This window comes from Galeopterus variegatus, unplaced genomic scaffold (genome assembly GCF_000696425.1).
Source record: "Galeopterus variegatus unplaced genomic scaffold, G_variegatus-3.0.2 Scaffold3424, whole genome shotgun sequence".
In the NCBI taxonomy this organism is placed as follows: Eukaryota; Metazoa; Chordata; class Mammalia; order Dermoptera; family Cynocephalidae; genus Galeopterus; species Galeopterus variegatus.
This window is the reverse complement of record NW_007729535.1, coordinates 37,309-49,882: the sequence shown is the minus strand read 5'-3', so window position 1 is coordinate 49,882 and position 12,574 is coordinate 37,309. Positions and strand designations below refer to the sequence as shown.

The 12,574-nt window shown below is 42.2% G+C and overlaps 1 pseudogene; it reads left to right on the top strand.

The window, feature by feature from the left end:
- Window positions 1-8,094: 8,094 nt before the first annotated feature.
- Window positions 8,095-10,094, top strand: LOC103600716 (annotated as a pseudogene).
- The last annotated feature ends 2,480 nt before the right edge of the window (window positions 10,095-12,574 follow it).

Here is a 12,574-nt window from a genome sequence, read left to right as displayed (position 1 = left end):
GCAAGGCTTTGGAAAACCAGGCCCTGTGAAGTACATATGCTTTATAGTATATTCCACAACCTCTTGCTTATCCTTGGGGTTGCTAGAGTCACTCACCTTATCTTACACAAGAATAGCATTCTGTTCCTTTCCCTCCCTCTGTTGCTAAGCAACTTGTGCAGTGGAAAGATGGTAACTATTGAAGCCAGAGCTCTAAGGCCACAGGATGGAGTGGGTTCTGACCAGCATTTCCACAGTCTGTGTCCCAAAACCCAAGAGGCCCACCAATCTTCCGTGAGGGCCATACGGCCAGTTATCAGAAGGTGATAGTATTTAAGATTCCTAAAGGGTCCTTAGTGTGAGAGGTCAGCAGCCCAACCCAGAGTTCCCATTCAGTTCTGTTAAAGTAAATGAATCCATGGCATCCTTCCATGGCATCCCTTCTGAACTGGACAATCTATACACCCAGCAGTCTGATCAGTTGTGAGGTTCAGCACAGGTGGCAGCCCAGGACTAAAAGGCACTTCCCAATGTTGCAGGCAGGAACCTGAAAATGAGGAAGCTAAGGGCAATAAAACGAATGTTTTAAAGGCATTAAACAAAGTAAGTCTTCATCTGATAATAATGTAGTTGCCGTTTGATCACCATTGGCTAACACCACCCCTGGTTTGGGCATTTTCCTGGATGGGCAACACTATACATTTTGGCCTTTGATGTTATCAGTAGGTACAACATATCATAGGTAGCCTCTGTTGGAACCCATAGCAGTAAGCTAACTTCTATTCCTTTCTTTATGAATCTTGGGAAGGCTATAGTGGTCAAGGTAGGGCCCCCATTTAAATAAAAAGGGAGATCGAATGTGATGCCAGAGGTAAGGCCATCCCCCCACAGAATGAGAATACCAAGTCACCTGTGGGGGGGGATACCACTTTAGTTTCCAGTCTATTAAAATGTTACCAGGTGAGAAGTTTTGTGGCAAATGCAGAACAAGTCCCTTGTTCCGCCAGATGTACTTGTACTTGTACATTGACATCTCTGGTTATTGGTGTGCATTCTGCAAGCCTGTCATAAGCAGGCATGTACCTCACAGTGGGGGCAGGCTTTATGGGTCTGATGGCTTCAGTCAGTTTGGGGACCATCCCTTCAAGGTTGACTCTGGTGAAAAGGTTTTCAGTGTGTCTTTGATCATGCCATTCATCTGTTCAATGAGGCTGGTGGTGGTAGGGTTATAAGACAGATGAAAAGTCCATAATATGTTGTACGTCATGTCCTGTACATCATGTCCAGTGAAATGAGTTCTTTGATTACTGTCTATTTGAGCTGGTGCCCATACATGTTTTCTAACTTGCTGAGTCCCTTTATTGTAGCAGCTTGATTTGCCCTTTTATAGGCAAATGCCTGAACAAGTCCAATGGCAGTGTCCGCACAAGTCAGAATGTATTGTGTCCCTCTAATACCAGTAGTGGACCAATGTAGTCTTTCTGCAATTGAGTGACAGAGTGTGTAGAACACCCAGTATATCTTCGTATGTGTCTTAAGGGACATCATCTCAAGTGACATAGTGGACGATCCTTGTCTGCAGCCTGAAGATCTGAATATTTTATGAGCAGATGCAGTACCTTCACTATCTCCCATGTTGTTTGTGGGCCCCGATGGCCAGACTTATGATGAACCCAGTCCGTCATGATGGAGGGTGTTAGAAAGTTCTCTAGCAAAACAGCTCAGGCTCCAGCTAAGGTATCAGCTTCATGATTGCCCAGCAAGGCGGTTTATGGAGTTTGGATGTATTGTCCTCCCAGAACTCGTGGGAATCTGATCCCCAGTGTGACAGTTTGTCATGTGGGTGAATGCCTCATGAATGGATTAATGCTCTCCCTAGGCAGAGGGTATAATAAGTGAGTTCTCGCTCTATTAGTTCCCATGAGAGCTGGTTGTTTAAAAGACCCTGGCACCTCCACTCTCTCTCTTGCTTCCTCTTGCCATGTGATGTGCTGGCACCTGCTGCTGGCTGCCGTGTTCCACCATGAGTAGAAGCAGCCTGAGCCCTGCACCAGATGCAGCTGTCTCAGAATCATGAGCCAAATAAACCTCTGTTCTTTATAAATTACCCAGTCTCAGGTAATTCTGTTATAGGAACACAAAATGGACTAATACAGTGGTTGAGGAGTGAGTTGACACATGCCATACAGACTCCTGGGCTGTTGGCTGGGTGCAGACTTCCCATATGTCTCTCCACAATTTGGCACCCTGCAGTGGCTTACTGAATATTGTCCAGTTCTCTTGGTGACACTGTGGCATCCAAGTAGTCAGGCATTTCTAAATAGCCCAGCCGTTCATAGCTATGTTGAGCAACATTGGTTTGTGGGTCAATATATCCATACTGCTCATAGTTTAGCCCACTGGCTGGTCTGTTTAGTTTCCCCCTCAAACCAGATAATGTCAGAGTCCAACTGGATGGCAGAGGAATGCCAGGTGAGTGCATTTCCCCAGCTGCTACCATCTGTGTGCCAGGAATCCTGGAGAGAAGTGTCTACACCTTTTCTCACTTGTGGGAGAGTTGGAGCAATGCCTACTAGTGTTGGAGTGGGGTCCAGATTCATGTATGTAACTGGTCCCAACAGCATACCATCTGTGTGCCAGGAATCCTGGAGAGAAGTGTCTACACCTTTTCTCACTTGTGGGAGAGCTGGAGCAATGCCTACTAGTGTTGGAGTGGGGTCCAGATTCATGTATGTAACTGGTCCCAACAGCACGTGTAGTTCTTGTGACAACGGACTAGTGTTGTAAGAGCTCTGTTGTCGTAAGTAGACATGCCATTTCTGTAATGTGCTTACCTGAGCACAGGTGCTCTTCGGCTTCAAAAACGTGTCCTTAATCCATCTACTTACTTGCAAGGGGGTGTACACTTCCACCAGCAAGTCGGTTGTCAAGCCTTCCATCTGCTGCAATGCCACATAGGTGGCCAGGAGCTGTTTTTCAATAGGCTGTACCTGGTTTCTTCACCTTTTCATAATTGTGACCAGAATCCTAATAGGATGCATTTCCCATTCTGCTTCTGCCACAGGCCCCAACCAAATCCCTCTAGATAGACACTAGCATCCAATTCATATCTTACATCTGTCATCAACACTCCTAAGGCCTGTGCTTGTTTGACAACCAATTTAGCTTTATCAAATGCCTCTTACTGGGGAGTATTCCAATCCCATCTAGCTCCCTACTTCACTGTAGAATAGAGGGGTCTCAAGAATTGTGCTAAGTGAAGGATAAATGGACGCCAGTAGCCTAATAACCCTACAAAAGTTTGTTAAGTCCTTCACAGTTTTAGGTATGGAAAAAGCCTGTATTTTATCAATCACAGCCTACAGCATAACTTTGTCTTACCAGACAAGATAAGTCCTTGGAATTTTACCAACTGCCTAGGCCCTTGTATCTAGTTGACATGCACCTCCCATCGCCAGGTCTTCAAGTGTGCTTGTAGAGTCACTACTGCTTGGGATAGAGAAGGCAAGTCATCACTGGTTAACACGACATCATCAACATAGTGATACATTCTTAGAGACACATCCATTATCCATTTTTCTTTACCTAATTGACTTATTCTTAACAATTATATTTGAATTTCTCATAGAAAATGAAGTTAGCCATCTAAGATATGTGTACAGCTCTGGGGGAGGCCCAGCAGCCAGTCCTCACAGCTTTAGCTCAGTAACAAATCCAGCATGTAACAAGAATATCACAGAAGCAGCAATTTAAAATTAGTTTTATCTATCAAAGATTACTAGAGTCACGTGAACTTAGGAAGCTTTTAGTCATATTTACTTAATAAATGATGCATGCTCATTTATAATCCAATTTGGTACCATGTAGTCAATATATAAACACAGGTATAGACATCAACATACACATAGGCATGACATACAGCTTACATATGTGTACATGTATGCAGAAAAACACAGAAGCAAATAAAGATCTTATAGCTTTAAAGGAAGGTAGCAAATTTACATCTCAAATCACAGAGAAAGTATGCAATTCTTTCTAAGAAGGAGTTTGGGTGTGTCAGAGAAGACACAGAGGAAGATTAAAAATGAATGCCAAGACAAAACAAAATTATAAAAATTCACCATAAGACTCTACAAAGGCTGAACCTATTAACTTTTAGGGACTTAAGAGTAAGGCAGCAGATCCTCAAAAATAGGTCATTGTTGCCATGGCTACATTTCTCTTGGGGCTCCAAAGTCACCAGAAGCCCGTGGTGTGAATACCAGCAGCAAAAGCAGATAAAGGGAGTACATATTCCCATGGGAGAAGCAAAATCCACAGAGAGAAATAGTGAGGATTAAAAGAAAATATACTCAAACAAACCCAAAAAGGTGCAAAGAAGCCCTCTTAGGATCCAGGGCCACCCCACTGAAGACAGCTAGGTTTAGCCAAAGCAACAGTAATTCCCATCTCTAAAGGATTGTCTCCCTCACTGGAGAGAATCAAACCCAGGTGCCTGTTTCTTTAGCCAACTAAGGCCTGGCACCTGAGTGAAAGTTCAGACTATTAACTATTTAATTACCAGTTGAGAATGTCCTTTCACAAATCTTAGAGGATCCAAAGCAGGAAGCTGGAGTTTTTAAAGGAAGACAGTTGATTTGAACATAGACTGCCCAGGTTGAGGAGCCTAATGGCACCAGCACCTGCATCTGCAATCGCAGCAGAGGCTATGCTTCACCCCTCTTGCCTGGTTTGCCATTCTTTCTCTGTGCTGAACTTACATGCACAGAGCAGAGGCCAGACCACTGCTGCAATAGCCTGCTCACTTTCCCTCCTTCACCACTTTCAATTACTTCAGTTAGGATATCTAGCAATCCCTTAGGAGTTTGGGGGGCATCCCCCTACTCATGCACAAGTCCACAGCATTCAATAAACCTAGCTAGCCCCCCACCACAGCCCCCCACGGTCAGCCTGGGCTGCCCCCCAGAAACAATGGAAACTACTGGGCTTCCTTCCAGAGACAACAGACCTAGCCAGGTCTCCCACATGGAAGTCACTGGACATCCTGGGCTTTCCCCCGGGGATGGTCCTTTTACCCATGCCTGTGTTGTTCTTTGACCTCCTGGCTGACTTGTCAACTGTCTAAGTGTGAGCTAACAGTATGGTGCTCAGTAAACTGAGAAGGTATCCTGAGACCAAATAATGAAGCAGTTTGACAAGGAGTTTATTATTATTATTATTGACAGGTGAGTTACTTACTGAACAGACTGGGTGGAGTATCAATCTGGGTGCTGTGCAGCTGCTTTCCCTGCAACACTTGGGGAGAGAAGTTGACACTTATAAGGGACTTAGAGACAAAAGTGGAGCTGCGCCAAAGAGAGAAAGGTTGTGGAAGTGGAAGATTCCCAGGCACCTTGCAGCCACCTCTTGCTTGTCCTTGGGGTTGCTAGAGTCACTCACCTTATCTTACACAAGCATAGAATTCTGTTTCTTTCCCTTCCTCTGTTGCTAAGCAACTTGTGCAGGGGAATGTTGTAACTGTTGATGTCAGCGCTCTAAGGCCACTGGATGGAGTGAGTTCTGATCAGCATTCTTAAAATTTGGTAATAGAAACTGAAGTAAATAGGCCTTTAGTGTGAGGATTTACATTAATCTTCTAGGATTTGGGCTGTGTTTAATATCCATCACTCCTAAATATCTTTTTATGTCCCTTGGTCATCCCTTCCTCTGAACTCTCCTGAAGCCCCACCCCATCTCTAGGAAACTGCTGATCTCTCTGTCAGTATAGATTAGTTTGTATTTTCTGGAATTTTACGTAAATAAAATTAAGGAGGACATATTCTTTTTGTCTGGATTCTTTCAAACAGTATTCTTATTTTGGGATTAATTCATGTTAATGCATGAATCGATAGTTCACTCATTTTTATTTCTGAATAGTATCCCATTGAATGGGTGTGCCATATTTTGTTTATCCATTCACATTTGAGTTGTTTCAAGGTTTTGGCTTTTACAAATAAAGCTGCTATGAACATTAGTGTACAACTCTTTATGTATAAATATGCTCCCGTTTCACTTGGGCAAATACTTAGAAATGGAATAGTAGAGTCACATGGTAGGTATATGTGAAATCCTTTAAGAACTGTCAAATTTTATTTACAGTGGTTCTGCCATTTTTTATTTTCATGTGCAGTGTATAAGAGTTCAAGTTGCTCCACATCCTTACAACCCTTTTTAATTGTAGGAATTTTAATATGTGTCATGATATTCCATTGTTGTTTCAATCTGCATTTCCCTGATTACTAAGGATTTTGAGTATCTTTACATATGCTTATATGCCATCTGTATTATTTTCTTTGGTTCCCCTTTCCTGAGCAGTTGCCTGGAAACTCTACAGACAGTAAACTGTGACAATACAGGGTTCATCTTATTTATTTCCTATCTCTTGGGGATTACTGTCCTTCACTGCCTGATTTCCAGTGTCTTGAAAACCATTGTTTTCTATATTTTGTCTAGCATTTAGTTGTTTCAGGTGGGAGAGTAAATCTAGTCATTGTTAGGTGAGCTTGGTTGGAAGTGGAAGTTCCATTCTTAAATTTTTTTAAAGTTAAGTACTTGTTTTACTTTTAACCTTCCTGTATTATTATATTTAAAATGAATTTCTGGGGCCGGCCCGGTGGCGCACTGCTACAGTGTGCCGCTTGGGAGCGCGGCGGTGCTCCCGCTGAGGGTTTGGATCCCACATACAGACTGGCCGCTCACTGGCTGAGCGAGGTGTGGGCGCAACACCGAGGGTTGTGATCCCGTTGCTGGTCCCGGTCCGGTACGGGCGCGACACTGAGGGTTGCGATCCGTTGCCAGTCACAAAAAAAGACAAAAAGGAAAAAAAAAAAAAAGAATTTCTTATAGAAAGCATATAGTTTGTCTTTTTAAAAAAAGCAATCTGATAATACCTGTCTTTTTTTTTTTTTCCTTTTTTTTTTTTGTGTCCGGCAATGGATCACAACCCTCAGTGTCGCGCCCGTACCGAACCGGGACTGGCAACAGGATCGCAACCCTCGGTGTTGCTCCCACACCTCGCTCAGCCAGTGAGCGGGAACCGGTCTGTATGTGGGATCCGAACCCTTGGCGGGAGCGCCACCACGCTCCCAAGTGGCGCACTGTAGCAGTGCGCCACCGGGCCAGCCCATAATAATACCTGTCTTTTAATTGGCATATTTAGACTGCTTACATTTAATGTAATTATTGATATATTATTTGATTTGTCTACATTTTATTATTAATTTCTTGTGAGTTCTGTTATTTTTTCCCCTCTGATCCCTGTTCCTTTTTTTTTTTTTTGGTGGCTGGCTGGCTGACATAGGGATCAAACCCTGGACTTTGGTGTTATCAGCACCATACTCTAACCAAATAACTAACTGGCCAGTCCCCCTGTTCCTCATTCTTGATTTCTTTTTGGTTATTTGAATATGTTCTAGTGTTCCATTTTAATTTGTCTTTTGGATTTTTGGATGTGTCTTAGGTTTTCTTTCTCTCTCTCTATATATGTAACTTTTTACAGTCTACTTAGAATTAATATTTTAGGGCTGGCCCTGTGGCGCACTCGGCAGAGTGTGGCGCTTGGGAGCGCAGCGGTGCTCCGGCCGCAGGTTCGGATCCTATATAGGTATGCCGGTGCGCTCACTGGCTGAGCGTGGTGCGGGCGACACCAAGCCAAGGGTTGCGATCCTCTTACAGTCACGAAAAAGAAAAAAAAAAAAAGAATTAATATTTTACCACTTTGAGTAAAACGAAGAAACTTTGCAACCTTATAAGTCCCTGTACTTTTCCCCTTTTATGTAATAGTTGCCATGTGTATTCCATTTTCATACTTCGAAAGTGGCATCAGATAATGCCACAATAACAAATCAGACATATTTTAAAGAACTAAGAGGGGAGTTGCCCAGCAGGTTCTTGCCCCATTAATTCCTGTCCAGGAGCTTCTCTCAACATGCTGGCCAGTGAGTCATTCCTGCCACACTTTTTCTTCCTCAGCTTTTTCTCTTCCCTTTCACTCAGTTTGCTGGGAGCATGAAAAGTGAAGACCTGGGGATACCCCAAACTCCTTCTGCTTCTGCCCATCACAACTGCCACTACCCCATGGGCCTCACCATCTCTTCTTTTCTCCTGCCTCTTTGGCAAGAAGTAGATGCTCATTTTAATGGTCAGATGGCGCAGTCCACACCATGGCAGGATCCTAAAGGAATCAGCTTGGGCTGCCCTGTCCGAGTTGGCAAGGCCGCGGGAGGGAGAGCTGTTGGCAAGGCCACAGCTACGAGCACTTGCTACAACCGTAAGGGCTACTGCCTCAGCTTCATGGTACTGCTTTTGCTTTTTCTTTCGATATTTTGGTTAGCGTGGCAGTTCTCTGAATTCCCAAAAGATTATAAAAATAACACAAATGATTTTGCAGTCATTGAACTAAACATTCCCACAGAGGATCCGAGTAAATTGGACAATTCAAAATTATCCCCTTATGATAAATTGACCACACCAACATATGTTCCAAAAGCACCACTCATGACTAAATATGAACTGCAGCCTAAACACACGAAGTTATTTCAAAAAGGACATTTCCATCCTCTCCCGACCATCTGGGTAAATGGATATATGGGATACAAAATGGGGAAAGGAAAAAATTTGGTATCCCCCTAGGGGACATCCAAAATATGATGTAAGTTGGCAAACATCATTTACTGGAGATTATATTAATGGCAAGGAATGGTTGGTATTAATGGGAAATTATATGATTGGGATAAATTAAGTATATGGGAATGAAACCATAGAATTCCCTTTACTTGGTGGTGTCCAGTTTTAAATAAATAATTAAGAAGCAGGTGTTGGGATAAAAATATATGCTGTAAAATTATTAAACCTGCAAAATTAGATCTTAGAAAAATAAGAGAGTGCAACTGGTTTTGTGAGGGATGGTGCTGTGCACAATGACACATTGACATTTAGATCAAGATTACAGGGCCGCAGCCAATGCATAACCTTAAAATGTGCATGATAATGCTGCTCAAATATCCACTGTTCTTTTTCCATATGAACTGTAGGTTCATTCCATTAGAACATAAAATCATTAGACCCCCATTAGAATTTAAACGTTAACATTTTTCCTTTTAGCAAGGTTGTACTTACATTTAAGAATAGATATAGGTTATCTAACACTTTGTAACCAAAATAGCTGCCACCCTGTTAATAGGGTGGATATTAACCACAGCTTGCTAACAGAAAAAGGTCACAAGATAACTTCAAGACAATGAAGGGATGGTTTTGATCTGATAACCTGATTCCAGGAAAAAGAAGCATGAGTTGATCACCTGAGAAATGCTGACAAAAGGAAAGGACTGGCTGACCTCTAAAAAAGTTTCCTCCCTGCTTTTTGGACTATTGATTTAAGCTTGCTGATACAATAAAAATAGTACCCCAAAACCCCCCTGCAGAGAAAAATCTAAATAAAAGGCATTGTCTCATGCTCTACTGGTCTCCAGCTGCAACACGCTAACAGCCGCAGAGAGAGAAGGTGCATATTGATGCATTGAGGTCTCCCTCTGTGTTTGTTAATATAATCGACCCTCTTCATCCCTTTTCAGGTACCCACCCCTCGCTGAAGCTGGACTTCGGCAGTCACACTACATGTTTCTGGCAAGAGGACCATTCTTTATAAACTGACGTTAGGGGAGATAGTCACCACCATTCCTACCATTGGTTTTAATGTGAAAACAATAGAATATAAGAACATTTGTTTCACATTATGGGATGTTGATGGTCAAGATAAAATTAGGCCTATCTGGAGGCAGTGCTTCCAGAATACCCAAGATCTTATTTTTGTGGTAGATGGCAGTAATCGTGAAAGAATTTGGGAAGGAGCAGAAGAACTGCAGAAAATGCTTCAGGAAGATGAATTGTGAGATGCAGTGCTGCTGCTTTTTGCAAATAAACAGGATTTTCCAAGAGGCCATCAGTGAAATGACAGATAAATTGGGTCTTCAGTCTGTTCGTCACAGAACATGGTATGTTCAAGCCACTTGTGCTACACAAAGAACTAGTCTGTATGAGGGACTTACTGGCTGACAAATGAGTTTTCAAAACTTTAAATGAAACTAACGATATCTAATCAAGGACATGTTTGATAGAATTGGTCTAGGTTTGTTACAACAAAATTAGTTTTCATCTTTGTTATTAAACAGTATCTGGGACTGGTGTGGGCAGAATATTACAGTGTTTAAACTTATTTTGATGGCAATTATTGTTTACCAAGTATAATGTCATTATTTAGTAATATACTTGGTTTTAAAGAAATTCTCCTTAGGAAAATGTATCCTCTTTTAATTTTACTTCCCTTAAACATAAATGACTGAACATAGTTATTGTGACACTTTTAAATAAACCCATTTTGAATGTTTTTTGAGCCCACAGCAAACAGTGTTTTAAAGTTATCCCCTTGCTACTTTACTGATGCTTTATCATTCCTGGCACAGTCTGCTGATTTTAAATGTAGCATTCCATGTGAAAGGACTACAGGACCCGAGCTGACAGTTCACTGGAGAAGTTCCGCTTTATTCGGGGGAGAAGCAAACATTTATATAGAGCCGGGTTCCGGAAGAGGGTGGTTAGTACACGGGCGGTAGTTGATTGGCCGGGGGCGGCTAATGATTTCTGATAGGCTGCACCTTGGCGCTGGCAAGATTGTTAGGACCCAGAAGAGAAAAGCGCCATGTTTTAGGGAGTGCCTCCTTTGGGGTCTGCTATGGGGCCTTACACCATGTGTATTTATTTCTCTCCCTTGCCAAAAATATTTTCTAATACTGCTTATACTAGCCAGGGAAATGCTCCCAAATACTATTCGGCTCTCTTGCACTGAGGAACTTATTCTGCAACCCCCTGCCCCCCATTATTGACTCCTGGCTTCCATCAGCCAAACTTACCTTGGTGTAGTTTGGATTTGATACCTAATTAGTTCTGTGCTGGTTGCAAAGAGTTCATATTGGTTGGTTTTTAATACTCAATAGATTGTCTTCCTTTATATTGTATCTTTTTTATGATTCATGTTGCTTTTGGTATCAGCCTGACACTTTGCCCATTATATGTTAATTCTGCTGGTGTTTTATTTTTATTTATTATTATTATTATTGAAGATGACCGGTAAGGGGATCGCAACCGGGTTGGTTTGGTGTTGTCAGCACCACGCTCAGCCAGTGAGCCAACCGGCCATCCCTATACAGGATCCGAACCCGTGGCCTTGGTGTTATCAGCACCACAGTCTCCCGAGTGAGCCACAGGCTGGCCCGCTGGTGTTTTATTATTTATTAGTGAACATATTTTCATTGAGAGTTTTTGGAAAACACATCAGATTCAATGAATAAGTTTCTTCATAACCCATTTGGAATTATTCCTAATAAAATGATAAAATGTATAAAAAAATAAACAACTAAGGGAATAAGAGTAGTCTATTATATTTACCCAGATAGTTACCATTTCTGTTGAACTTTCTTTATTCCTGAAGTTCCAAGTTTCCCTCTGGTATTATTTCTTTTCTTCCTGAAGAACTTCCTTTAGCATTTCTTTTTTTTTTTTTTCCTTTTTGTCTTTTTTCGTGACCGGCAATGGATCGCAACCCTCAGTGTCACGCCCGTACCGGACCAGGACCAGCAACGGGATTGCAACCCTTGGTGTTGCGCCCGCACCTTGCTCAGCCAGTGAGCAGCCGGTCTGTATGTGGGATCCGAACCCTCGGCGGGAGCGCCACCGTGCTGCCAAGTGGCGCACTGTAGCAGTGCGCCACTGGGCCGGCCCCTTTTAGCATTTCTTTAAGAGCAGATCTGCTAGCAATGAATTGTCTTATTTTCTTAGTCTGAGAATGCCTTTATATCATCATTATTTCAAAATGATATTTTTTCTGAATATAGAATTCTGGGTGACAATTCTTCTCTTTAAACATTTTAAAGATGTTCCACTGTCTTTTGGTCACCATGGTTTTCACGAGAAATTCCCGGTCATTTGAATAATTGTTTCCCTATGAGTAGTATACCGTTTTTCTCTGGCTGCTTTTTTTTTTTTTTCTTTTTTCCTTTTTGTCTTTTTTTTACTGACCGGCAACGGGATTGCAACCCTTGGTGTTGCGCCCGCACCACGCTCAGCCAGTGAGCAGGAACCGGTCTCCACATGGGATCCGAACCCTTGGCAGGAGTGCCACCGCACTCCCAAGCGGCGCACTCTCCAGTGCACCACTGGGCCGGCCCTCTCTGGCTGCTTTTAAGATTTTTTTTCTTTATCTTTGCTTTTCAACAGTTTGATTACAATGTATCTGGGCATGGTTTACTTTCAGTATACCCTTTTGGGTATTTCCTGAGATTCTTGGATCTGTAAATTCATGCCTTTTACCAAATAGGGAAGTGTTTAGCCATTATTTCTTTAAACAACTTTTCTGCACCAATTTCTTTCTCCTTTCCTTATGGGTCTCCAATAACAAAAATGGTAGACCTTTTGATATTTTTCCACAGTTCACTGAGGCTCTGTTTATTTTTTCTATTTTTTTTTTTTTTTTTTTTTTTTTTTTTTCTTTTTTTTTTTTTTT